Source organism: Triticum dicoccoides, chromosome 5A (assembly GCF_002162155.2).
Source record: "Triticum dicoccoides isolate Atlit2015 ecotype Zavitan chromosome 5A, WEW_v2.0, whole genome shotgun sequence".
Lineage (NCBI taxonomy): Eukaryota > Viridiplantae > Streptophyta > Magnoliopsida > Poales > Poaceae > Triticum > Triticum dicoccoides.
The window spans coordinates 90,325,844-90,352,816 of NC_041388.1; positions in this window are offsets into that span (position 1 = coordinate 90,325,844).

Genomic DNA, 26,973 nt, shown 5'->3' on the forward strand with positions numbered 1-26,973 from the left:
TTTCTGATCCCTTTTGGCTCAAGGTCACTAAGGGACTTTTGTTAAGCTCTTTGAGTAGCTCCATGCCATGCTTTACTTTGCCATGTTCAGGTCCTGTAGCATAGAGTTTTCATGCTCCGAAGAGTGCTACCTGATCTGAGATTCCAGACAAGTGTTAATTTCACTAATCTGTTTACCATATGCATTTTTGCCATGCTTGTTTGAACCTATTAATGGATGAATTGGCCGTAGCTCAGCGCTAGACTTTTGTTAAGCATCATGAATGCATCCCTGCCATGTATTTTTATGCCATGTTTGGGTGCTGTAGCATGTTCATCTTGTTGCATTTAGATGGCTACTTGCTGTAAATCGCAGAACGTGGCCATATTTGAATTGCTTGCCATTTCCAAACCATAACTCCAATTCCGGCGTTCTTTATATCATTTTCAAGCGATTTCATCTCATCTTTCCATTAGCACACTTGGATTCCCAAGTTGAGGCCAGGTTCATGCATTCCTTGTCAAATCTTGCATATGCATCCCGCATCGCATCCCGCATAGCATTCCATGTGTGCATCATATTGTTTGATCCTTGCACGTGGTTGATTGTGTCCTTGTTGCTTGTTTATCTTGTTTGGGTAGAGCCGGGAGACGAGTTCGCTAACGAGGAGCCCGTTGAGTTTGCTTTCGAGGATCTAGTCAACTCTGACAACTTTGCAGGCAAGATGATCATACCCTCGAAATCACTACTATCTTTGCTTTGCTAGATGCTCGCTCTTTTGCTATGCCAATGCTACGATGCCTACCACTTGCTTTCAAGCCTCCCAAATTGCCATTTCAAACCTCTAACCCACCATGTCCTAGCAAACCGTCGATTGGCTATGTTACCGCTTTGCTCAGCCCCTCTTATAGCGTTGCTAGTTGCAGGTGAAGATTGGAGGCCGTTCCTTGTTGGAACATTTATTTACTTGTTGGGATATCATTATATAGCCATGTTATCTTTATGCATCTATATACCTGGTAAAGGGTGGAAGGCTCGGCCTCTTGCCTAGTGTTTTGTTCCACTCTTGCCACCCTACTTTCCGTCATATCGGTGTTATGTTCCCGGATTTTGCGTTCCTTACGCGGTTGGGTTATAATGGGAACCCCTTGATAGTTCGCCTTGATTAAAGCTTTTCCAGCAATGCCCAACCTAGGTTTTACCTTTTGCCACCTAGCCTCTTTTCCCTTGGGTTTCCGGAGCCCGAGGGTCATCTTATTTTAAACCTCCCCGGCCAGTGCTCCTTTGAGTGTTGGTCCAACTTGTCGGCCGCCGGTGGCTACCAGGGGCAACTCTGGGCTGGCCTACCGGAAGTTTAGACAATCTGAGTGTGCCCTGAGAAAGAGATATGTGCAGCTCCTATCGGGATTTGTCGGCACATTCGGGCGGTGTTGCTGGATTTGTTTTAACCTGTCGAAGTGTCTTGAAGAACCGAGATACCGAGTCTGATCGGAACGTCTCGGGAGGAGGTCTATTCCTTCATTGACCGTGAGAGCTTGTCATGGGCTAAGTTGGGACTTCCCTGCAGGGATTTGAACTTTCCAAAGCCGTGCCCGCGGTTATGGGCAGATGGGAATTTGTTAATGTCCGGTTGTAGATAACTTGAACCTTAACTTAATTAAAAAGAATCGACCGTGTGAGTTACCGTGATGGCCTCTTCTCGGCGGAGTCTGGGAAGTGGACACGGTGTTGGATTAATGTCTTTGCAGGTTGTCCTCTAGTTTCTCGCTCGCGCTTTGCCTTCTCTTCCCTCTCTCTTTTGCGATCAGGATAGCCACCATATATGCTAGTCGCTTGCTGCAGCTCCACATATATTTTAACCTTGCCTTACCTATAAGCTTAAATAGTCTTGATCGCGAGGGTGCGAGATTGCTGAGTCCCTGTGGCTCACAGATTACTATTAAACCAGATGCAGGGCCTGATGATTCCGCTCCAGGTGACGCGCTCAAGCTCAAGTGGGAGTTCGACGAGGACTCTCAACGATACTATGTTTCCTTTCCTGATGATCAGTAGTGGTGCCCTGTTGGGGGTGATCGGGACCGTGTCGCATGTTGGGTTATCTTTTATTTTGGCGTCATAGTCGGGCCATGAGTGTTTGGATGATGTAATGTTATTTATGTATTTGATTGACGTGGCGAGTGTAAGCCAACTATGTTATCTCCCCTTTTATTATCTATATTACATGGGATGTTGTGAAGATTGCCTAACTTGCGACATATGCCTTCAATGCGATTATGCCTCTAAGTCGTGCCTCGACACGTGGGAGATATAGTCGCATCGAGGGTGTTACAACTGGACAACGGTCAAAATTATCCTTAGAGGACTAAGGAAATATCTCTCGGTTATGGAGGTGATAAAGAGTTCATCCTAAAGAGTTACGTCGATGCAAGCTTTAACACTGATCTTGATGACTCTGAGTCTTAATCTGGATACATATTAAAAGTGGGAGCAATTAGCTAGAGTAGCTCCATGCAGAGCATTGTAGACATAGAAATTTGCAAAATAAATACGGATCTAAATGTGGCAGACCCTTTGACTAAACTTCTCTCACAAGCGAAACATGGTCACACCTTAGTACTCTTTGGGTGTTAATCACAAGGAGATATGAACTACATTATTGACTCTAGTAAAACCTTCGGGTGTTGGTCACATGGTGATGTGAACTATTGGTGTTAAATCACATGGCGAAGTGAACTAGATTATTGACTCGAGTGGAAGTGGGAGACTGAAGGAAATATTACCTAGAGGCAATAAAAATTTGTTATTTATATTTCCTTATGTCATGATAAATGTTTATTATTCATGCTAGAATTTTACTAACCGGAAACTTAATACATGTGTGGATACATAGATAAAACACAGTGTCCCTAGTAAGCCTCTACTAGACTATTTCGTTAATCAAAGATGGTTAAGTTTCCTAACCATAGACATGTGTTGTCATTTGATGAACGGGATCACATCATTAGGAGAATGATGTGATGGGCAAGACCCATCCGTTAGCTTAGCATAATAATTGTTAAGTTTTATTGCTATTGCTTTCTTCATGACTTATACATATTCCTCTGACTATGAGATTATGCAACTCCCGAATACCGGAGGAACACCTTGTGTGCTATCAAATGTCACAACGTAACTGGGTGATTATAAAGATGCTCTACAGGTGTCTCCGAAGGTGTTTGTTGGGTTGGCATAGATCGAGATTAGGATTTGTCACTCCGAGTATCGGAGAGGTATCTCTGGGCCCTCTCGGTAATGCACACCATAATGATCCTTGCAAGCAATGTGCTAATGAGTTAGTTGCAGGATGATGCTTTACGAAATGAGTAAAGAGACTTGCCGATAACGAGATTGAACTAGGTATGGAGATACCGACGACCGAATCTCGGGCAAGTAACATACCGATGACAAAGGGAATAACGTATGTTGTCATAACGGTTTGACCAATAAAGATCTTCGTAGAATATGTGGGAACCAATATGAGCATCCAGGTTCCGCTATTGGTTATTGACCGGAGAGGTGTCTCAGTCATGTCTACATAGTTCTCGAACTCGTAGGGTCCACACGCTTAACGTTTGTTGACGATTTTGTATTTATGAGTTATGTGTTTTGGTGACCGAAGTTTGTTCGGAGTCCCAAATGAGATCACAGACATGACGAGGAGTCTCGAATGGCCGAGAGGTGTAGATTGATATATTGGAAGGTAGTATTTGGACACCGGAAGGGTTCCGGAGTGTATCGGGTACATACCGGACTACCGTAGGGGTTACCGGAACCCCCGGGGAAAGATATGGGCCATATGGGCCATAGGAGGGAGGCTAACCAGCCCACAAGGGGCTGGTGCGCCCCCACAAGGGAGGAGGCCGAATTGGACTAGGGAAGGGGGTGCCACCCAACGTTCCTTCTCCTACCCCCTCTCCTTCCCCTTTCCCCCTCATGGGCAAGATGACTAAGACTCCGTTCTCCGGAACAATGGAGCGAGCCACTGACTTATTGGAAATAATTGTAATGCCCTCGATGCGGCTATATCTCCCACGTGTTGAAGCACGACTTAGAGGCATAACCGCATTGAAAGCAATGTCCCAAGTGAGGTAATCTTCACAACAACCCATGTAAATAAATAAAGGGGAAAGGTACATAGTTGGCTTACACTCTCCACGTCACACAAATACATAAATAAGTCATTACATTCATCCAATAAACTCAAGGTCCGACTACGGAACCAAAATAAAGATCAACCCCCAAATGCGACAAAGTCCCCGATCGCCCCAACTGGGCACCACTACTGATCATCTGGGAAAGACACGTAGTAACAACGAGAGTCTTCATCGAACTCCCACTTGAGCTCGGTCATATCATCAAGAGTGGCATCATCGGTCCCTGCATCTGGTTTTGGAAGTAATCTGTGAGTCACGGGGACTCAACAATCTCACACCCTCGCGATCAAGACTATTTAAGGTTATAGGTAAGGTAAAGGTATGATGTGGAGCTGCAGCAAGCAACTAGCATATATGGTGGCTAACATACGCAAATGAGAGTGAGAAGAGGAGGTAAAAGCACGGTCGAACAACTATGATCAAGAAGTGATCCTAGAACAACCTACGTCAAACATTACTCCAACACCGTGTTCACTTCCCGGACTCCGCTGAGAAGAGACCATCATGGTTACACACGCGGTTGATGCATTTTAATTAAGTTAAGTTTCAGGTTATCTACAACCGGACATTAACAAATTCCCATCTACCCATAACCACGGGCACGACATTCGAAAGTTCAAATCCCTGCAAGGGAGTCCCAACTTAGCCCATCACAAGCTCTCACGGTCAACAAAGGATATTCCTTCTCCCAAGACAATCCGATCAGACTCGACATCCCGGTTACAAGACATCCTCGACAATGGTAAAACAAGTCCAGCAACACCGCCCGAATGTGCCGACAAATACCGATAGGAGCTGCACATATCTCCTTCTCAGGGCACACTCAGATGAGACTAGCCACGAGTAAAACCAACCCTCAAGTTTCCCCGAGGTGGCCTGAAAGCACAAGTGCTCCCTGGGTAGTTTTGGTAATTAATGTCAACATATCTCTTGTTGGACTAACACTTTTACCTAGTATGTTTCAGATAAGTTCAACAATGGAGTGGCATGGACTAGAGGATGTGGAACCCTTTCAAGATGCTAAGGACAAAGGATTGGCTCAAGCTTCAAGATCAAGACTCTACATTTTCTATTTTAGTGTTCCAAGATCACATTGAGTCTATAGGAAAAGCCAATACTATCAAGAGGGGATGAGGTGTTGCTTAATGCCTTGCTTGCTCCAAGTGCTTAGTGATATGCTCCAAAACCCTCAACTACCTTCCCACATCCACATATGACCTAAACCAAAAGTCAAACTCGGCCCCACCGATTCTTTCTATCCGGCGCCACCGAGTTTCAAATGTCATAGCCACTGCCACAAACCCTAGGCAAATCGGTCTCACCGATAGAGATCTCGGTCTCACCGAGATGGGATTGTAATCTCTCTGTTTCCCTCCGTAACGTTTCGGTCTTACCAAGATGAGCGATCGGTCCCACCGAGATTGCAATGTAAACTCTCTGTTTCCCTTTTGTAACATTTCGGTCTCACCGAGATGAGCGAATTGGTCCCACCGAGTTTACCTGACCAACTCTCTGGTTAGCTTATTACCAAAAACGGTCCTACCGAGTTTGTGTAATTGGTCACACCGAGATTACGTTATGCCCTAACCCTAACCATATCGGTCCTACCGAGTTGCATCTCAGTCCCACCGGAAATCCTAACGGTCACTAGGTTTGCTGAATCGGTCCGACCGAGTTTAACCATTCTGTCCCACCGAGTTTGGAAAATTGTGTGTAATGGTTAGATTTTGTGTGGAGGCTATATATACCCCTACACCCACTCTTCATTCATGGAGAGAGCCATCAGAACATACCTACACTTCCAATACAAATTTTCTGAGAGAGAACCACCTACACTTGTGTTGAGGTCAAGATATTCCATTCCAACCATATGAATCTTGATCTCTAGCCTTCCCCAAGTTGCTTTCCACTCAAATCTTCTTTCCACCAAATCCAAATCCTGTGAGAGAGAGTTGAGTGTTGGGGAGACTATCTTTTGAAGCACAAGAGCAAGGAGTTCATCATGAACACGCCATTTGTTACTTCTTGGAGAGTGGTGTCTCCTAGATTGGCTAGGTGTCACTTGGGAGCCTCCAACAAGATTGTGGAGTTGAACCAAGGAGTTTGTAAGGGCAAGGAGATCGCCTACTTCGTCAAGATCTACCGCTAGTGAGGCAAGTCCTTCGTGGGCGACGGCCATGATGGAATAGACAAGGTTGCTTCTTCGTTGACCCTTCGTGGGTGGAGCCCTCCGTGGACTCGCGCAACCGTTACCCTCCGTGGGTTGAAGTCTCCATCAACGTGGATGTACGATAGCACCACCTATCAGAACCACGACAAAAACATCCGTGTCTCAAATTGCGTTTGAATACTCCAAACCCTTCCCTTTACATTCTTTCAAGTTGCATGCTTTACTTTCCGCTGCTCATATACTCATTGCATGCTTGCTTGATATGTATTGTGTTTGTTAAACTTGTGCTTAAACTCCACTTAAACCTAAGAATATTAAAAACTGCAACTTTTGGCACTTAGTGTCTAATCACCCCCCCCTCTAGACACCTCTTCTCGATCCTTTCATGGCCCCGCAGGCAGCTTGTCTGTTTACCATTATAACATTCTGTTCCAGAGGCTCGCTCGTTTCGCCAAGCAGGACGTCCTTGATGAGAAGAGCATGATTTATCAGTTCAGGGGTGGTCTCAGAGAAGATCTTCAACTAGCTCTCGTCCTTTTTGAGCCGACAAAGTACGATGAGTTCTACAACATGGCAATGAAGCAAGAGACTGCTCAACTCAAGTGCGATGCTTCCAAGAAGCGAGTCAGAGATGCAACTTCATGTTGAACAAGTATATTGCTAGCCCTTGTGCACCTCATGTTGATCCCATGCATCCTACCCTTGATGAATCAATTGACATGATTCGCAATCTTAGAACTGTTAATCTTATCACTAGAGGCTTGCCTATAAACTTGATTGGATGTTTGCCGACTCTTAAGTGTGCCTACACCATATGGAAATTTCTTGAGGAACTCTTTCCTAATTACTCCTTGAAAGATCTAGATGAAATCCTCCATAAGTCTATTGCTTTGATTAAGATGAGTTCCAATGATCCCAAATTTGGTGACTGCTTATTTGAGCTTACTAATCTTACGAGTGCCAAAGGCGATGTTGGAATCATTAGCAATATCATTTCCAGAGCTATTAGAATTCATAAAGATAACTATAGAAATGATCATTTATCTAATGAATTGCCCTCTCTAGGAATTGATCAATCACAAGATGATGTTGAACATGAATACTCGGATGAGGAGGATGATGATGATGATAGTGACTATGATCTCGATGATGCGATGAGACACTTTGGTCTTATGGCAAATCTTCACGGCTACATGGCTGGAGGAAAGGAATGGGTCCTTGATAGTGGATGTACTGATCATATGACCGGAGATAAAGATATGTTCCATGAGCTTGCTGAAAACGACGGCCCTCGAAAATATGTCACTTTTGGTGATAATTCAAAGGGTAAGGTGGTTGGCCTTGGTAAGGTGGCCATCTCACATGATAGCTCCATACAAAATGTCATGCTCATTGAATCCCTTGGATACAATTTACTTTCAGTTTCTAGACTTGCGGATTTCGGTTTCAATGTCTTATTCACTGAAGTAGATTGCCAAGTGTTTCGTAGAGACAATCATAAAATGTTCTTTACCGGTATACATAGAGGAGATCTTTACATTGTTGATTTCACTAAAAAGGCTCAACCTAGAACTTGCTTAATTACCAAATCTTCTAAAGGCTGGTTGTGGCATAGAAGGCTAGGTCATGTTGGTATGAGAAATCTTGATAAGCTTATTAAAGGTGATCATATCCTTGGAATAAAAGATGTCATATTTGACAAGGATAGACTTTGTAGTGCTTGTCAAGTAGGGAAACAAGTTGGAGGAAGTCACCGTGCGAAGAACATCATGACCACAAGAAGACCACTCGAGCTACTTCACATGGATCTCTTTGGTCCAAATGCCTACAAGAGTCTCGGTGGTAACTCATTTGGTCTAGTCATAGTTGATGATTTTTCAAGATTTACGTGGGTGTTCTTTCTTGATGACAAATCGCAGGTCCAAAAGATCTTCAAAAACTTCGCTAGGAAGGCCCAAAATCAGTTTGACGTGAAGATCAAGAAGGTTCGGAGCGACAACAGAACAGAGTTCAAAAACGCAAATGTGGACACCTTTCTTGACGAAGAAGGGATTTCACACGAGTTCTCGGCTACGTACACACCTCAACAAAATGGAGTTGTTGAAAGGAAGAACCGGACTCTTATAGAAATGGCAAGAACGATGCTTGATGAGTACAAAATGCCAAAGCACTTTTGGGCGAAAGCGGTTGAGACAGCTTGTCATGCAACAAACCCCAAGTTGGATACTTTCGAGTATTCGGCTCAAAGTGCTACATTCTTGATAAGCATCGTCGTTCTAAATTTGCTCCTAAATCTCATGAAGGTTTCCTACTTGGTTATGGCTCAAACTCTCACACTTACCGTGTCTACAACAATTTCACCCGAAAGGTTGAAGAGACGGTAGATGTGAAATTTGATGAATCTAACGGCTCGCAAGTAGAGCAATTGCCAATTGATGCAGGAGACAAAGACCCTTTGGAAGCAATTCAAGACTTGTCCATTGGCAAGATTCGTCCAACGGAAGTGAAGGAGAGTACCTCGTCCATCCAAGTGGAAGCTTCTACCTCACGACAAGGTGAACCAAGAGTTGATACGGAAGCATCCACAAGTGGGACACGCCAAGATGAAGAAAACGAGGAAGCGCACCAAGATGAACATCAACAACCTCCTTCTCCACCACGACAAGAGAACAGCAACGTCAACAATGCAGAAGGCCAAGAAGAAGCACAAGATGAAGAGGATGTTCCACCCCGACCCAAGCAAAAGCTTTCACGATTTTGAGCAAGAATTGCTAAGGATCATCCCGTCGAGCAAATCTACAATGATATCCAAACCGGGAGAATCACTCGCTCTAAAACTCGTTTAGCTAACTTTTGTGAACATTACTCATTCATCTCTAGCATTGAACCTATGAAGGTTGAAGAAGCATTGGAGGATTCGGACTGGATAAACGCTATGCATGAAGAGCTACACAACTTTGAGAGAAATCAAGTGTGGACATTGGTCGAGAAGCCCGACAACAACCACAACATCATTGGTACCAAATGGGTGTTTCGCAACAAGCAAGATGAAGATGGACAAGTGGTTCGCAACAAAGCATACCTCGTCGCCCAAGGCTACACACAAGTTGAAGGTATGGACTATGGTGAGACATATGCTCCCGTTGCTAGACTTGACTCCATTCGCATCTTACTTGCTTATGCTAATCACCATGATATCACCTTGTACCAAATGGACATTAAAAGTGCTTTTCTAAATGGCAAAATTGAGGAAGAAGTTTATGTTAAGAAACCTCCCAGCTTCGTCAATCCTAAGAAACCTAATCATGTTTACAAACTTCACAAAGTCCTTTATGGTCTTAAACAAGCTCCTAGAGCATGGTATAAATGCTTGACCAAGTTCCTTATTGAAAAAGGCTTTGAAATTGGTAAAATTGATTCTACTCTGTATACTAAAAGGGTTAATGGAGAACTATTTGTGTGCCAAATTTATGTTGATGATATCATATTTGGTTCAACTAACCCTCATTTTAGTGAGAAGTATGAGATGTCTATGATGAGTGAACTCAAATTCTTTCTCGGTTTGCAAATCAAGAAAACTAAGGAAGGTACCTTTATCTCTCAAACGAAGTACACCAAGGACTTATTCAAGAAGTTCAATATGCAAGAATGCAAAATTATGACTACACCCATGCCTACTAGTGGACATCTTGATTTGACCAAAGATGGTGAACCGGTTGATCAAAAGGTTTATCGCTCTATGATTGGTTCATTGTTATATCTATGTGCCTCTCGTCCTGATATTATGCTAAGTGTGCATGTGTGCACGATATCAAGCTGCTCCTAAAGAGTGTCATCTTAAGGCTATGAAAAGGATAGTGAGATACCTAATCCATACACCAAATTTTGGCATTTGGTATCCTAAGAGGTCCTCTTTTGATCTTGTTGGCTACTCCGATTCGGACTATGCCGGAGACAAGGTTGATAGAAAATCCACTTCGGGTACTTGTCAATTCCTTGGTAGATCTCTTGTGTCTTGGTCTTCCAAGAAACAAAACTCGGTATCCTTATCCACCGCCGAAGCGGAATACATTGCCGCTGGTTCATGTTGCGCTCAATTACTTTGGATGACCCAAACTCTTAAAGATTATGGGATATATGTGAAACATGTTCCATTGCTATGTGACAATGAAAGTGCTATTAAGATCGCTCACAATCCCGTGCAACATTCTCGAACTAAGCATATTGAAGTTCGTCATCATTTCATTCGAGATCATGTTGCAAAAGGGGACATTAACCTTAAGCATGTTCGCACCGATAAGCAATTGGCGGATATATTAACTAAACTACTTGATGAGAAAGTGTTTTGCAGGTTGAGAGATGAATTGGACATCATTGACACTTCAAACTTGGAGTAGGAACTCCATTTGATACATGCCGGGCATGAGCCTATGACTAATCCTCGATATTTCTCTTATGATGCTATTCATATGTCTTGGATATATTTGTACCTTGCATGTTATCTAACCCGTGTAGGTACTTGGTTGAATCTAAATCTATGAGATTGCAACTCACTCACATCTTGAGCAATTTCTACATCACCAAGTCTCTACACAATGGTGGTTGAAGACAAGGAAGCACAAAACCATTCAAACATATCCTTTGGCAAATTCTATGTTGAGTCTCATGATTGTCATTTTGGATACACAAGTGCTCTTCCTTGCAAAGCTAACCCATGTAGGTAGATGAACTCAAATTCCAAGTGGTGCTCCCGACTCTTGATGAATTACATCAACCTTGAGCAACCCACACAAGATCAACTACATGATCAAGATCAACACCACCACCCAAGGTATGTTATTCCATCTTAGAGAAGCTTTACTCCAAGTCATGAGCCAAAGCAACTCGACAAGATGTGAATACATCAATATGCTTAAACGAAAAATGGTAACCCCATTTTGAGCTTAAACGATGAGTATGACCTATGATCAAGTGCTCTCACTTGACTCCTAAGTCAATATACTCTAACATAGGTGACTTTGTCGCCGACCATTTCTAGATGAAGTTCTCTAGTGCTTCTCTGTGCTTTTGCATTTGCATATTTGTTTCCCCTTTCAAAAAAACTTCATCTAGAACTTTTAGTTTCTTTTTTTTCCTTTTTTGTTCTGCATTTTCTGCATCCAATTCATTGCAAATCTTTCAGTAAATTCCTTGCATATCCTTGTGAGATCTTACTTGTCTAGTGAGCTGAGGTGACAAGTGGTTTCACTCTAATGAACTCGGTCACACCGATTTGTTCTCTTCGGCCCAACTGAAATCTTTCGGTGCAACCGAAGCACACAACTCGGAGTCACCGATTCCATCACAGGAAAACCAACTTGCCACTTATTCCTGATTTCTGTTTGCTCCAGCTCCACTCAATGATTCTTGTCCTCTACCAGCATCATATTAGACATGCTGCTTTGCTCTGTGACTCAAGGACCAACCCATTTGTATCACATGTCCAGAAGAGCCCTTCTTGGAAATTGATGTCAAAGGGGGAGAGGGAGATCACATCAAAGCTTAATCCTTCCTATAGGGGGAGAAAGAGAGAATACTCAGGGGGAGAGAGTTTCTCAACTAGGAGAAAGTAATATCATCAAAGACCCCAGATGCAGCTTGGTGTTCAAGAGGAGAGATGTCACATGTCTTTAAGAGGGGAAAGACATGTTTGGTTGCTTGCTTTAGCTCAAGCTCTGTTGTTTTCCTTTTTGTTGCTCTGATTTTCTGTTCCCTATCTTCTCCCAATATCCCATGCAGATTCAGGGGGAGCAAGACATCTAAGGGAAGGAAATCTCTGATTTTATTGCATATCTTTACCTTTGGGGACATGTCTATATCCAATGTGGTACTTAGTACTCACTCTACATGTCATCCCAGTCTTGGTTCTCTTGTGGTTTCTCTTGCTTGCTCTGGTCAGTAGGTGTATCTGTGTTATTTAACCTTGTTTGCGCAGGTTCATCCCATCCTAAGCCAACTCAAGACCACAAGGTAAGTATATGCATCACAGTCATGTGAATAAGAAGTTCTTGCTGATGTACATACTGTTTGCAAGAAGGACTCATCAGCATGAAGGTACATTTCTCACATTCACATCATTTGCTCTGATGCATATAGCCAAGATACATGTAACACATTGCTTACTCTGTCATGTTTACGCATTCACATGCTCCTATATTCAATATTCACATGATTGCATACATGTAGGGGGAGCCTATGGATGTTACATGTCTTTCCAAAGCTTTACTTGCTATTCTCTATATCTTTATCTAAAGCTTTGATGTATGTTGTCATCAATTACCAAAAAGGGGGAGATTGAAAGCACAAGTGCTCCCTGGGTGGTTTTGGTAATTAATGTCAACATATCTCTTGTTGGACTAACACTTTTACCTAGTATGTCTCAGATAAGTTCAACAATGGAGTGGCATGGACTAGAGGATGTGGAACCCTTTCAAGATGCTAAGGACAAAGGATTGGCTCAAGCTTCAAGATCAAGACTCTACATTTTCTATTTTAGTGATCCAAGATCACATTGAGTCTATAGGAAAAGCCAATACTATCAAGAGGGGATGAGGTGTTGCTTAATGCCTTGCTTGCTCCAAGTGCTTAGTGATATGCTCCAAAACCCTCAACTACCTTCCCACATCCACATATGACCTAAACCAAAAGTCAAACTCGGTCCCACCGATTCTTTCTATCCGGCGCCACTGAGTTTCAAATGTCATAGCCACTCCCACAAACCCTAGGCAAATCGGTCTCACCGATAGGGATCTCGGTCTCACCGAGATGGGATTGTAATCTCTCTGTTTCCCTTCGTAACATTTCGGTCTTACCGAGATGAGCGATCGGTCCCACCGAGATTGCAATGTAAACTCTCTGTTTCCCTTTTGTAATATTTCGGTCTCACCGAGATGAGCGAATCGGCCCCACCGAGTTTACCTGATCAACTCTCTAGTTAGCTTATTATCAAAATCGGTCCTACAGAGTTTGTGTAATAGGTCACATTGAGATTACGTTATGCCCTAACCCTAACCATATCGGTCCTACCGAGTTGCATCTCAGTCCCACCGAAAATCCTAACGGTCACTAGGTTTGTTGAATCGGTCCGACCGAGTTTAACCATTCGGTCCCACCGAGTTTGGCAAATTGTGTGTAACGGTTAGATTTTGTGTGGAGGCTATATATACCCCTACACCCACTCTTCATTCGTGGAGAGAGCCATCAGAACATACCTACACTTCCAATACACATTTTCTGAGAGAGAACCACCTACACTTGTGTTGAGGTCAAGATATTCCATTCCAACCATATGAATCTTGATCTCTAGCCTTCCCCAAGTTGCTTTCCACTCAAATCTTCTTTCCAACAAATCCAAATCCTGTGAGAGAGAGTTGAGTGTTGGGGAGACTATCATTTGAAGCACAAGAGCAAGGAGTTCATCATCAACACACCATTTGTTACTTCTTGGAGAGTGGTGTCTCCTAGATTGGCTAGGTGTCACTTGGGAGCCTCCAACAAGATTGTGGAGTTGAACCAAGGTGTTTCTAAGGGCAAGGAGATCGCCTACTTCATGAAGATCTACCGCTAGTGAGGCAAGTCCTTCGTGGGCGTCGACCGTGATGGAATAGACAAGGTTGCTTCTTCATGGACCCTTCGTGGGTGGAGCCCTCCGTGGACTCGCGCAACCATTACCCTCCGTGGGTTGAAGTCTCCATCAACGTGGATGTACGATAGCACCACCTATCGAAACCACGACAAAAACATCCGTGTCTCAAATTGTGTTTGAATACTCCAAACCCTTCCCTTTACATTCTTGCAAGTTGCATGCTTTACTTTCCGCTGCTCATATACTCATTGCATGCTTGCTTGATATGTATTGTGTTTGTTAAACTTGTGCTTAAACTCCACTTAAACTTAAGAATATTAAAAACTGCAACTTTTGGCACTTAGTGTCTAATCACCCCCCCCCCTCTAGACACCTCTTCTCGATCCTTTCATGGCCCCGCAGGCAGCTTGTCTGTTTACCATTATAACATTCTGTTCCAGAGGCTCGCTCGTTTCGCCAAGCAGGACGTCCTTGATGAGAAGAGCATGATTTATCAGTTCAGGGGTGGTCTCAGAGAAGATCTTCAACTAGCTCTCGTCCTTTTTGAGCCGACAAAGTACGATGAGTTCTACAACATGGCAATGAAGCAAGAGACTGCTCAACTCAAGTGCGATGCTTCCAAGAAGCGAGTCAGAGATGCAACTCCGTCTTCCTCAACTACAGTGGCTAAGCAGCAAAAGTATTGGCTGCCTCCTCCTCCGTTCCGTCAGCCTTATCAGCAGAAGAGCAAAGGTGGCAGTGGATCTTCCCACCCACCCAACCCAGGCTTTCATAATAAGACTTCGTCTCAAGCTCCAAGATCAAGTGCTTTGTATCACCGTCCGCTCTCGGAGGTCACGTGCAACAAGTGTCAGCAGAAGGGTCACTATGCCAACAAATGCTTCAATCAGAGGCGTCTTCCTCCTCCTCCTCCTCCTGTGAGTTCTGCTAGCAATGCAGTGGTTAAGCATAACCCCAAGCACGCCAAGGTCAACATGATGAATGCAGCTCAGGCAGAGGACTCGTCAGATGTCATCATGGGTAACCTTCCTGTTAACGATATTCCAGCAAAAGTTCTTTTTAACTCTGGTGCATCGCATTCTTTCATGTCATTCCCATTTGCATCAGAGCACAACTTTGGCACTAAGGCATTACCTAAAGCATTGCAAGTTGTTTCTCCGGCTAAGCGTTTGAGTTCTAGCATGATGGTCCCGGATATTTCTATCATGATGGGTGATTTCAAGTTTCTGGCTTCTCCAATGGTCCTTGGCAACTCAGATATTGATCTTATTCTCGGAATGGAATGGATTTCTAAGCACGAGGCTCAGCTTGATTGTGCAGCCAGGCAGATTCAATTAACACATTCATCTGAGGATGTAATCGTCTTTGCTGCTCGTGATAATACCATCCGTCTGTTTTCTCTCAATGAGAAGGGCGAGCTGGATGCCATCTCTCAAATTCCAGTCATTTGTGAATATCAAGACGTCTTTCCAGAAGAGCTTCCAGGAATGCCTCCGCATCGGCCAGTTGAATTTGTCATCGATCTTGAGCCTGGCACGGAACCTGTTTGCAAACATCCTTACAAGCTTGGACCTGAAGAGTTGAAGGAGCTGAAGAAGCAACTCGATATTCAAGAGCGAATGGGTCTCATCCGTCCTAGTTCTTCTCCGTGGGGTTGTGTAGTTCTTTTTGTGAAGAAGAAGGATGGAACGGACCGACTTTGTGTTGACTACCGTCCATTGAACAAGAAGACCATAAAGAACAAGTACCCACTTCCCAACATCAACGAGATGTTTGAACAACTCAAAGGTGCTCAAGTATTCTCCAAGCTTGATCTCCATATGGGCTATCATCAGATTCGCATTCGTGAGCAAGATATCCCTAAGACAGCATTCAGAACAAGCTATGGTTCATATGAATACATTGTCATGTCTTTCGGCCTCGTCAACGCTCCTCCGACATTCTCTCGCATGATGAACTTCATCTTCAACGCCTACAAAAATTACTTCATCTTGGTCTACCTCGATGACATTTTGGTCTTTTCCAAGAACAAGGAAGATCATGCCAAGCACTTGCGTTTGGTGTTGGATAAGCTCAGAGAACATCAGTTCTATGCCAAGTTTTCAAAGTGCGAGTTTTGGCTCGATGAGGTTCTCTACCTTGAACATACCATCTCTGCCAAGGGCATAGCGGTTAATCCTGAGAAGGTGTCTGCAATTGTGAACCACCTCAGAACGTGAAGCAACTCCGCAGCTTCCTTGGGCTCGCAAGCTATTGTCGAAGGTTCATTGAGAACTTCTCTAAGATCGCGAAGCCTCTTTCCAACCTTCTCCAGAAGCATGTGAAGTACGTTTGGTCGCCTGAATGTGAAATCGCTTTCAACACCCTGAAAGAGAAGTTAGTCACTGCTCCAGTTCTTACTCCTCCTGATGAATCCAAACCGTTCGAGGTCTTCTGTGATGCTTCCCTTCAAGGTCTTGGTGCAGTGTTGATGCAAGAGAACAAAGTTGTGGCTTATACCTCTTGCCAGTTGAAGCCCAATGAAAAGAACTACCCCACTCATGACCTCGAGTTGGTGGCAGTTGTGCATGCTCTTTTAACTTGGAGACATCTCTTATTGGGAAGAAAAGTGGACATCTTCACTGACCACAAGAGTCTCAAGTACATCTTCACTAAGCCAAACCTCAACCTCAGGCAGACTCATTTGGTCGAAATGATTCAAGAGTATAATCCGAGTATCGAATATACTCCAGGCAAGGCCAATGTAATTGCTGACGCATTGAGCAGAAAGGCTTACTGCAACAGTTTGATTCTCAAGCCTTACCAACCCGAGCTTTGTGAAGCTTTCCGCAAACTCAATCTGCAAGTTGTTCCTCTAGGATTTCTCGCAAACCTCCAAGTCTCTCCTACTTTGGAAGATCAGATTCGCGAGGCTCAACTTCTTGATAATATGGTGAAGAAGGTGAAGATTGGGATTGCCAAGAGTCAACCCAAGTACAAGTGCTATCGTCTTGATGACAAGGATACTCTTTTCTTCGAGGATTGCATTGTTGTGCCTAAAGGTGATCTTCGTAAAGTCATTATGAATGAGGCTCACTATTCACTCCTCTCTATCCACCCTGGAAGTACAAGGATGTACCATGACCTCAAGCAGTCGTATTGGTGGACTCGAATGAAGCGTGAGATTGCGCAGTTCATGAATGAATGTGATGTCTGCAGAAGAGTGAAAGCAGAACACCAACGACCAGCTGGTCTCCTCCAACCTCTTGCCATTCCAGAATGGAAGTTTGACCATATTGAGATGGACTTCATGACTGGATTTCCAAAGTCCAAGCGTGGCAATGATGCTATCTTCGTTGTCATCGACAAACTCACTAAAGTGGCTCATTTCCTTCCTATCAAAGAATCTATCACAACAGCTCAATTGGCAGAGCTCTATACCTCCCGGATTGTCTCCTTACACGGCATTCCACAGTTGTTATCTTCAGATCGTGGCAGCATCTTCACCTCGAAGTTTTGGGATTCTTTTCAGAAGGCCATGGGTACCAACATTCGCTTCAGCACAGCTTTTCATCCTCAAACTAGTGGCCAAGTCGAGCGAGTAAATCAAATTCTTGAAGATATGCTCAGGGCTTGCGTCATCTCTTTTGGTATGAAGTGCGAAGATTGTCTTCCATATGCCGAGTTCTCCTACAACAACAGCTTCCAAGCGAGTTCGGGCAAGGCCCCATTTGAAATTCTCAATGGAAGGAATTGTCGTACTCCTCTTAACTAGTCAGAGATTGGTGAACGTCAACTTCTTGGAAATGACTTGATCACAGAGGCAGAAGAGATGTGAAAAGTCATTCGTGATAATCTCAAAGCCGCGCAATCGCGCCAGAAGAGTTACTATGATAGCAGACCTCGTGACTTGGCTTTCGAGATCGGAGACCATGTCTACCTCCGTGTCTCTCCAATGAAAGGTACTCGTCGCTTCGGTATTAAAGGGAAGCTTGCCCCTAGATACGTGGGTCCTTTCAAGATCGTCAGCAAGAGAGGCGATCTCTCCTATCAACTTGAGCTTCCCTCCAACTTTGCAAACATGCACGACATGTTTCATGTCTCTCAGCTTCACAAGTGCTTCAAGACACCTGACCGCAGCATCAACTTCGAAGACATTGATCTCCAAGAAGACCTGTCTTATCGTGAGCACCCCGTTGCTATTCTTGAAGAAGCTGAGCGCAAGACTCGCAACAAGTCAATCAAATTCCTCAAAGTCAAGTGGTCACATCATTCCGACCGTGAAGCCACCTGGGAACGCGAGGACCACCTCCGTTATGAGTACCCGAAGTTTTTCCAGTCCTAGATCTCGGGACGAGATCCTGTCGTAGTGGTGGAGTGTTGTAACACCCCGGATGTAACCTACCTTATTTGTACTCCTACTCTTGCCGTTTTCGGCACTAAGTTATTCTATTTCCTCGTTGTTGGGTTTTTGTCTCCGTGTGTTTTGTCTTTGTCATGCATCTCATATCATGTCATCATGTGCATTGCATTTGCATACGTGTTCGTCTCATGCATCCGAGCATTTTCCCCGTTGTCCGTTTTGCATTCCGGCGCTCCTATGTCCTCCGGTGGTCCTTTCTACCTCTTTTTCATGTGCGGGTGTTAAACGTTTTCGGATTGGACTGATACTTGTCATGCGGCCTTGGTTTACTACTGGTAGACCGCCTGTCAAGTTTCGTGCCATTTGGACTTCGTTTGTACTCCAACGGTTAACCGAGGGACCGAAGAGGCCTCATGTGTGTTGCAGCCCAACACCCTTCGAAACTGGCCCAAGCCCACCTAAAACCCTTCTCTCATCTAGAGCATTTGATCACGATCACGTGGCCGCAAACCGCACCTCATTTGGAGCTTCCTAGCTCCCTCTACCTATAAAACTAGACCTCCCCCGAAAATTTTCGGATCTCTCCACCCCTAACCATAGATAATCTGCTCCTCCGCGCACCGGACGTGTCCGGCCCGCGCCGGACAACGTCCGCCGCTGCCCGCAGCCAACCGAGCCGTGCCACGTGTCCTGGGCCGGTCCCCACTTCGCCGCCGACGCCGCGGCCCGCGAAGGCCCGCGGGGAGCCCCCGCGGCCCATCCCGCGCCCCGTCGCTGCCATGTCCCGCTGCCTCTTCCCCGCCGCCCACACTGCCGTGCGGAGCTGCCGCCCGCCTCCCACCGGCGAGCTCTCCTTCCCGCCGGTGACATCGCCGTCCGGCGCCCTGCCATGCCCCTCGCCGCCCGGATCTCCGCCCCGCGTCGCCATGGACGCGTGCCGGCGACGGCCGCACCACCACCTCGCCTCCCCGCCTCTTCATCGTCTCCGGCCGATGAACCATCTCCGGTGAACAGGATTTCAGGCGAACCTCGGGCCGCGTGCAAGACCAGATCTGGATCTGGATCATCTCGGGGTTGACTTTTTCGTCCCTAACCCTAGCATTTTTGCATTCTTCCACATGCCATAACTTTCTCATTGTAGCTCCGATTCGTGCGTGTAGCATATCAAGATGTTCACCTCGATGAGTACATCATTTCATCTCATTGCATCATTTTCATTTGACCTCATCTTGATGTCCAAAATGCTGTTGGAAGAGGGCTATGTGGTGATAGTTTCAGATCTGTTTCAGCAAATACACTTTTGTCATTTTTGCCATGATTAATGTGTTCATGCTATGATCCTGAGCTCTACATGTGTTTTGAAGAATGCCATGTTATCTTTACAGGGGTGTATGCCATGTATTTTTGTGATCTTTGTGGTGACTAGCACAAGCATGCAAAGTAGCTTACTCAATCATGCTGATTTCAGGGACTTAGAATTTCACTGTCCTTGCCCTGTCATTATTTTTATGCCATATGTAAGGACAGTGAAATTCTAAGTCCCTGAAATCAGCATCATTGAGTAAGCTACTTTGCATGCCTCTTTTGAGCATGATCAGTGACAGTGAAATTCAATGTGATCTTTGTTTCCTAGTGATCCGTGCCTCTTTTGAGCATGATCAATAAGGATGTTTTGTAGATAATATTGTGCTATATCCATCCATGTCTTTGTTTTCAATTATGGAGCACCCTAGCTTGAGTCAATCGAGCTCTACTTTTGCTATAAAATGTTCCTGGCAGATTGTTAACATGTTTAGCGATTTTGCCGAGCTTGTTGTAGTTGATCCGTGCATGCTATGTTGTTGTTCTTGCCATGTCTAGCTTCTATGCCATGTCTATTTGCTGGGTGTATGCTTAGTTTGTCATGCAATGCCTCGTAGTGAGTGCATCGAGTTCGTAAACATGCCTACTTGTTAATCTGTTTTGCATGCTCCAGTTTTTCACTAAGTGTGAATCTGTTTATGTTTTTGCTATGTTCACATGCTTGCAATTGTATTTTCTGGTCCCTTTTGGCTCATGGTCAGTAAGGGACTTTTGTTATATGCTTTGAGTAGCTTCATGCCATGCTTTGCTTTGCCATGATATGTTCCTATAGCATGTAGTTATCGTGCTCTAAACATTGCTTCCTGATGATAAATTTCCGACTTGTTATTTTCACTAAGTCTCTAACCAGTAATCTTTTGCACTTTTGCCATGCTTGTTTGAACCTGTTAATGAGTGAGTTAGCCGTATCTCAGTGTTCATCTTTTGTCAAGCATCATGAGTGTATCCCTGCCGTGTATTGTTTTTTATGTTTGAGTGCTGTAGCATATTTGTCTTGATGCATTTAGTTGGTCACTTGCTGATTATCGCACACCGGTGCCATATTTGTTTTGCTTGCCATTTCCAAACCGTGCATCCGATTCCGGTGATCTTTATATCGATTTCGACCGAAATCATCTCACCTTTCCAGTGGCACTCTTGGATTTCAAAGTTGAGGCCAGGTTCAATCATTCCTTTCCAAATCATGCATATGCATCACATATCGCATCCCGCATATCATACCATGTTTGCATCATGTTGCTTGAGCATTGCACGTGGTTGATTGTGTTCCTTTTTGTTTGTTGTTCTTGCTTGGGTAGAGCCGGGAGACGAGTACGTGAACGAGGATCTTATTGAGTACGCTTACGAGGATCAAGGCAACTCTGAGAACTTTGCAGGCAAGATGACCATACCCTCGAAATCACTTCTATCTTTGCTTGCTAGATGCTCGCTCTTTTGCTATGCCTATGCTATGATACCTACCACTTGCTTATCATGCCTCCCAAATTGCCATGTCAAACCTCTAACCCACCTTGTCCTAGCAAACCGTTGTTTGGCTATGTTACCACTTTGCTCAGCCCCTCTTATAGCGTTGCTAGTTGCAGGTGAAGATTGGAGATTGTTCCTTGGTGGAACATGTTTATTTTTCGGACATCATAATATTATCTTGTTTATCTTAATGCACCTATATACTTGGTAAAGGGTGGAAGGCTCGGCCTTATGCCTGGTGTTTTGTTCCACTCTTGCCGCCCTAGTTTCCGTCATATCGGTGTTATGTTCCTGGATTTTGCATTCTTACACGGTTGGGTTATAATGGGAAACCCTTGACAGTTCGCCTTGAATAAACTCCTCAAGCAATGCCCAACCTTGGTTTTTACCATTTGCCACCTAGCCTCTTTTTCCCTTGGGTTTCCGGAGCCCAAGGGTCATCTTTATTAAACCCCCCTAGGCCAGTGCTCCTCTGAGTGTTGGTCCAACTGAGCTGCCTGCGGGGCCACCTTGGGGAAACTTGAGGGTTGGTTTTACTCGTAGCTAGTCTCATTTGAGTGTGCCCTGAGAACGAGATATGTGCAGCTCCTATCGGGATTTGTCGGCACATTCGGGCGGTGTTGCTGGACTTGTTTTACCATTGTCAAGGATGTCTTGTAACCAGGATGCCGAGTCTGATTGGATTGTCTTGGGAGAAGGAATATCCTTCGTTAACCGTGAGAGCTTGTGATGGGCTAAGTTGGGACTCCCCTGCAGGGATTTGAACTTTTGAAAGTCGTGCCCGCGGTTATGGGCAGATGGGAATTTGTTAATGTCCAGTTGTAGATAACTTGAAACTTAAATGCATCAACCGCGTGTGTAACCGTGATGGTCTCTTCTCGGTGGAGTCCGGGAAGTGAACACGGTGTTGGAGTAATGTTTGACATAGGTTGTTCTAGGATCACTTCTTGATCATAGTTTTTTGACCGTGCTTTTGCCTCCTATCCTCGCTCTCATTTCCGTATGTTAGCCACCATATATGCTAGTCGCTTGCTGCAGCTCCACATCATACCTTTACCTTACCTATAAGCTTAAATAGTCTTGATCGTGAGGGTGTGAGATTGCTGAGTCCCTGTGACTCACAGATTACTTCCAAAACTAGATGCAGGGACCGATGATATGACGGAGCTCAAGTGGGAGTTCGATGAAGACTCTCGTCGTTACTACGTGTCTTTCCCAGATGATCAGTAGTGGTGCCCAGTTGGGGCGATCGGGGACTTTGTCGCATTTGGGGGTTGATCTTTATTTTGGTTCCGTAGTCGGACCTTGAGTTTATTGGATGAATGTAATGACTTATTTATGTATTTGTGTGACGTGGCGAGTGTAAGCCAACTATGTACCTTTCCCCTTTATTTATTTACATGGGTTGTTGTGAAGATTACCTCACTTGCGACATTGCTTTCAATGCGGTTATGCCTCTGAGTCGTGCTTCGACATGTGGGATATATAGCCGCATCGAGGGCGTTACAATAATACATACCGATGTATGCAATCCGATGAGTGTTGAGGCTCGTGGCGGGTATCGTTATTTTCTAAACTTCACAGTTGATTTGAGTAGATATAGGTATATCTACTTAATGAAACACAAGTCTGAATCATTTTGAAAAGTTCAAAGAATTTCAGAGTGAAGTGGATGATCATCGTAACAAGAAAAAAAAATCTATAATCTGATCGCAGAGGCGAATATTTGAGTTACGAGTTTCGGCCTTCATTTAAAACAATGTGGAATAGTTTCACAACTCACACCACCTGGAACACCACAGCGTAATGGTGTGTCCGGACATCATAATTGTACTTTATTAGATATGGTGGGATCTATGATGTCTCTTACCGATTTACCACTATCGTTTTGGGGGCTATGCATTAGAGACATCTGCATTAACGTTAAATAGGGCACCATCTAATTCCGTTGAGACGACAGCATATGAACTTTGGTTTGGCAAGAAACCAAAGCTGTCGTTTCCTAAAGTTTGGGGTTGCAATGCTTATGTGAAAAAGTTTCAAACTGATAAGCTCGAACCCAAATCAGAAAAGTGCGTCTTCATAGGATACCCAAAAGAAACTATTGGGTACACCTTCTATCACAGATCCAAAGGCAAGATATTTGTTGCTAAGAATGGATCCTTTCTAGAGAAGGAGTTTCTCTTGAAAGAAGTAAGTGGGAGCAAAGTAGAACTTGATGAGGTAATTCAACCATCTCCCGAATTGGAAAATAGTTCATCACAAAAATCTATTCCATTGATTCCTACACCAATTAGTGAGGAAGCTAATGATGATTATCATGAAACTTCAGATCAAGTTACTACTGAACCTCGTTGGTCAACCTGAGTACGGTCTGCACCAGAGTGGTATGGTAATCCTGTTCTGTAAGTCATGTTACTAGACCATGACAAGCCTACGAACTATGAAGAAGCGATGATCAGCCCAGATTCCACGAAATGGCTTGAGGCCATGAAATCTAAGTTGGGATCCATGTATGAGAACAAAGTATGGACTTTGATTGACATGCCCGATGATCGGCGAGCCATTGAGACTAAATGGATCTTCAAGAGGAAGACGGACGCTGATACTAGTGTTACTATCTACAAAGTTTGAAGTGTCGCAAAAGGTTTTTGACAAGTTCAAGGTGTTGACTACGATGAGATTTTCTCACTCGTATCGATGCTTAAAGTCTGTCTGAATCATGTTAGCAATTGCCGCATTTTATGAAATCTGGCAAATGGATGTCAAAACTGTATTTCTTAATGGATTTATTAAAGAAGACTTGTATATGATGCAACAAGAAGGTTTTCTCAATCCTAAAGGTGCTAACGAAGAGTGCAAGCTCCAGTGATCCATCTATGGACTGGTGCAAGCATCTCAGAGTTGGAATATACGCTTTGATGAGTTGATCAAAGCATATAGATTTATACAGACTTGCGGTGAAGCCTATATTTACAAGAAAGTGAGTGGGAGAACTACAACCTTTCTGATAGGTATATGTGAATGAAATATTATTGATCGGAAATGATGTAGAATTTTCTGGAAAACATAAAGGAGTGTTTGAAAGGAGTTTTTCAAAGAAAGACCTCGGTGAAGCTACTTACATATTGGGCATCAAGATCTATAAAGATAGATCAAGACACTTGATAAGACTTTTGATGAGTACATACCTTGATAAGATTTTGAAGGAGTTCAAAATGGATCAGTCAAAGGAGTTCTTGCCTGAGTTGTAAGATATGAAGTTGAGTAAGACTCAAAACCCAACCACGGCAGAAGATAGAGAGAATGAAAGTCATTCCCTATGCCTCAGCCATAGGTTCTATAAAGTATGCCATGATCTATACCAGACCTATTGTGTACCTTGCCATGAGTTTGACAAAGGGGTACAATAGTGATCCAGGAGTAGATCACTGGACAACGGTCAAAATTATCCTTAGAGGACTAAGGAAATATTTCTCGATTATGGAGGTGATAAAGAGTTCATCATAAAGAGTTACGTCGATCCAAGCTTTAACACTGATCTGGATGACTCTGAGTCTCAATCTGGATACATATTAAAAGTGGGAGCAATTAGCTAGAGTAGCTCCAGGTAGAGCATTGTAGACATAGAAATTTGCAAAATACATAAGGATCTGAATGTGGCAGACCCGTTGACTGAACTTTTCTCACAAGCAAAACATGATCACACATTACTACTCTTTGGGTGTTAATCTCATGGCGATGTGAACTAGATTATTGACTCTAGTAAACCCTTCGGGTGTTGGTCACATGGTGATGTGAACTATTGGTGTTAAATCACATGGCTATCTGAACTAGATTATTGACTCTAGTGCAAGTGGGAGACTGAAGGAAATATGCCCTAGAGGCAATAATAAAGTTTTTATTTATATTTCCTTATATCATGATAAATGTTTATTATTCATGCTAGAATTGTATTAACCGGAAACTTAGTACATGTGTGAATACATAGACAAACAGAGTGTCCCTAGTATGCCTCTACTTGACTAGCTCGTTAATCAAAGATGGTTAAGTTTCCTGACCATAGACATGTGTTGTCATTTGATGAACAGGATCACATCATTGGAGAATGATGTGATGGACAAGACCCATCCGTTAGCTTAGCATAATGACCGTTTAGTTTTATTGCTATTGCTTTCTTCATGACTTATACATGTTCCTCTGACTATGAGATTATGCAACTCCCGAATACCGGAGGAACACTTTGTGTGCTATCAAATGTCACAACGTAACTGGGTGATTATAAAGATGATCTATTGGTGTCTCCAATGGTGTTTGTTGAGTTGGCATAGATCAAGATTAGGATTTGTCACTCCGAGTATCAGAGAGGTATCTCTGGTCCCTCTCGGTAATGCACATCACTATAAGCCTTGCAAGCAATGTAACTAATGAGTTAGTTACGGGATGATACATTACGGAACGAGTAAAGAGACTTGCCGGTAACGAGATTGAACTAGGTATGATGATACCAATGATCGAATCTCGGGCAAGTAACATACCGATGACAAAGGGAATAATGTATGTTGTTATTCGGTTTGACCGATAAAGATCTTCGTAGAATACCAATATGAGCATCCAGGTTCCGCTATTGGTTATTGACTGGAGATGTGTCTCGGTCATGTCTACATAGTTCTTGTACCCATAGGGTCTGCACGTTTAACTTCGATGACGATTTGTATTATGAGTTATGTGTTTTGTTGACGGAAGTTTGTTCAGAGTCCCGGATGAGATCATAGACACGATGATGAGTCTCAAAATGGTCGAGAGGTAGAGATTGATATATTGGAAGGTTATATACGGACACAGGAATGGTTCCGAGGAAGATTGGGGATTTTTTAGAGTACCGGGAGGTTACCGGAACCCCCCGGGAAAGTTAATGGACCTAATGGGCCATAGTGGAGGAGAGGAGGCAGGCCACGAGAGGAGGCGTGCTCCCCCATTGCCCCAATCCGAATTGGACAAGGGGAGGGGTGCTCCCCCCTCTTTCCTTCTCCCTCTCTTTCCCTTCCCGTCCCCCCTCTCCGTTCGAAGGAAAGGGAGGCCGAATCCTACTAGGTTTGGAGTCCTAGTAGGACTCCCCCCCTTGGCGCGCCTCCCCCTAGGCCGTCCTCCTCCTCCCCCTCCTTTATATATATTGGTAGAGGGCACCCCAAAGGAAAACATCAATTGTCTTAGCCGTGTGTGGTTCTCCCTCCACAGTTTATCACCTCGGTCATATTGTCGTAGTGCTTAGGCGAAGCCCTGTGCGGATCACATCATCAACACCGTCACCACACCGTTGTGCTGACGAAACTCTCCCTCGACCCTCTACTAGATAAAGAGCTCAAGGGACGTCATCGTGCTGAATGTGTGTTGAACACGGAGGTGCCGTATGTTCGGTACTTGGATCGATTGGATCGTGAAGACGTTCGACTACATCGACCGCGTTACGAAACGCTTCCGCTTTCGGTCTACGAGGGTACGTGTACACACTCTCCCCTCTCGTTGCTATGCATCTCCTAGATAGATCTTGCGTGTTCGTAGGTTTTTTTAATTACTATGTTCCCCAACAGATAACCCACCGAATAAGTCTAGGTTTAGCATCTTCCTTTTCCATAAGATATTTTATAGCAGCATGATCTGTGTGGACAATCACTTTAGAATCAACAATATAAGATCTGAATTTATCACGAGCAAATACAACAGCTAAAAATTCTTTTTTAGTAGTGGCATAATTTCTTTGGGCACTGTCTAGAGTTTTACTAGCATAATGGATAACATTTAATTTCTTATCAACTCTTTGTCCTAGAACAACACC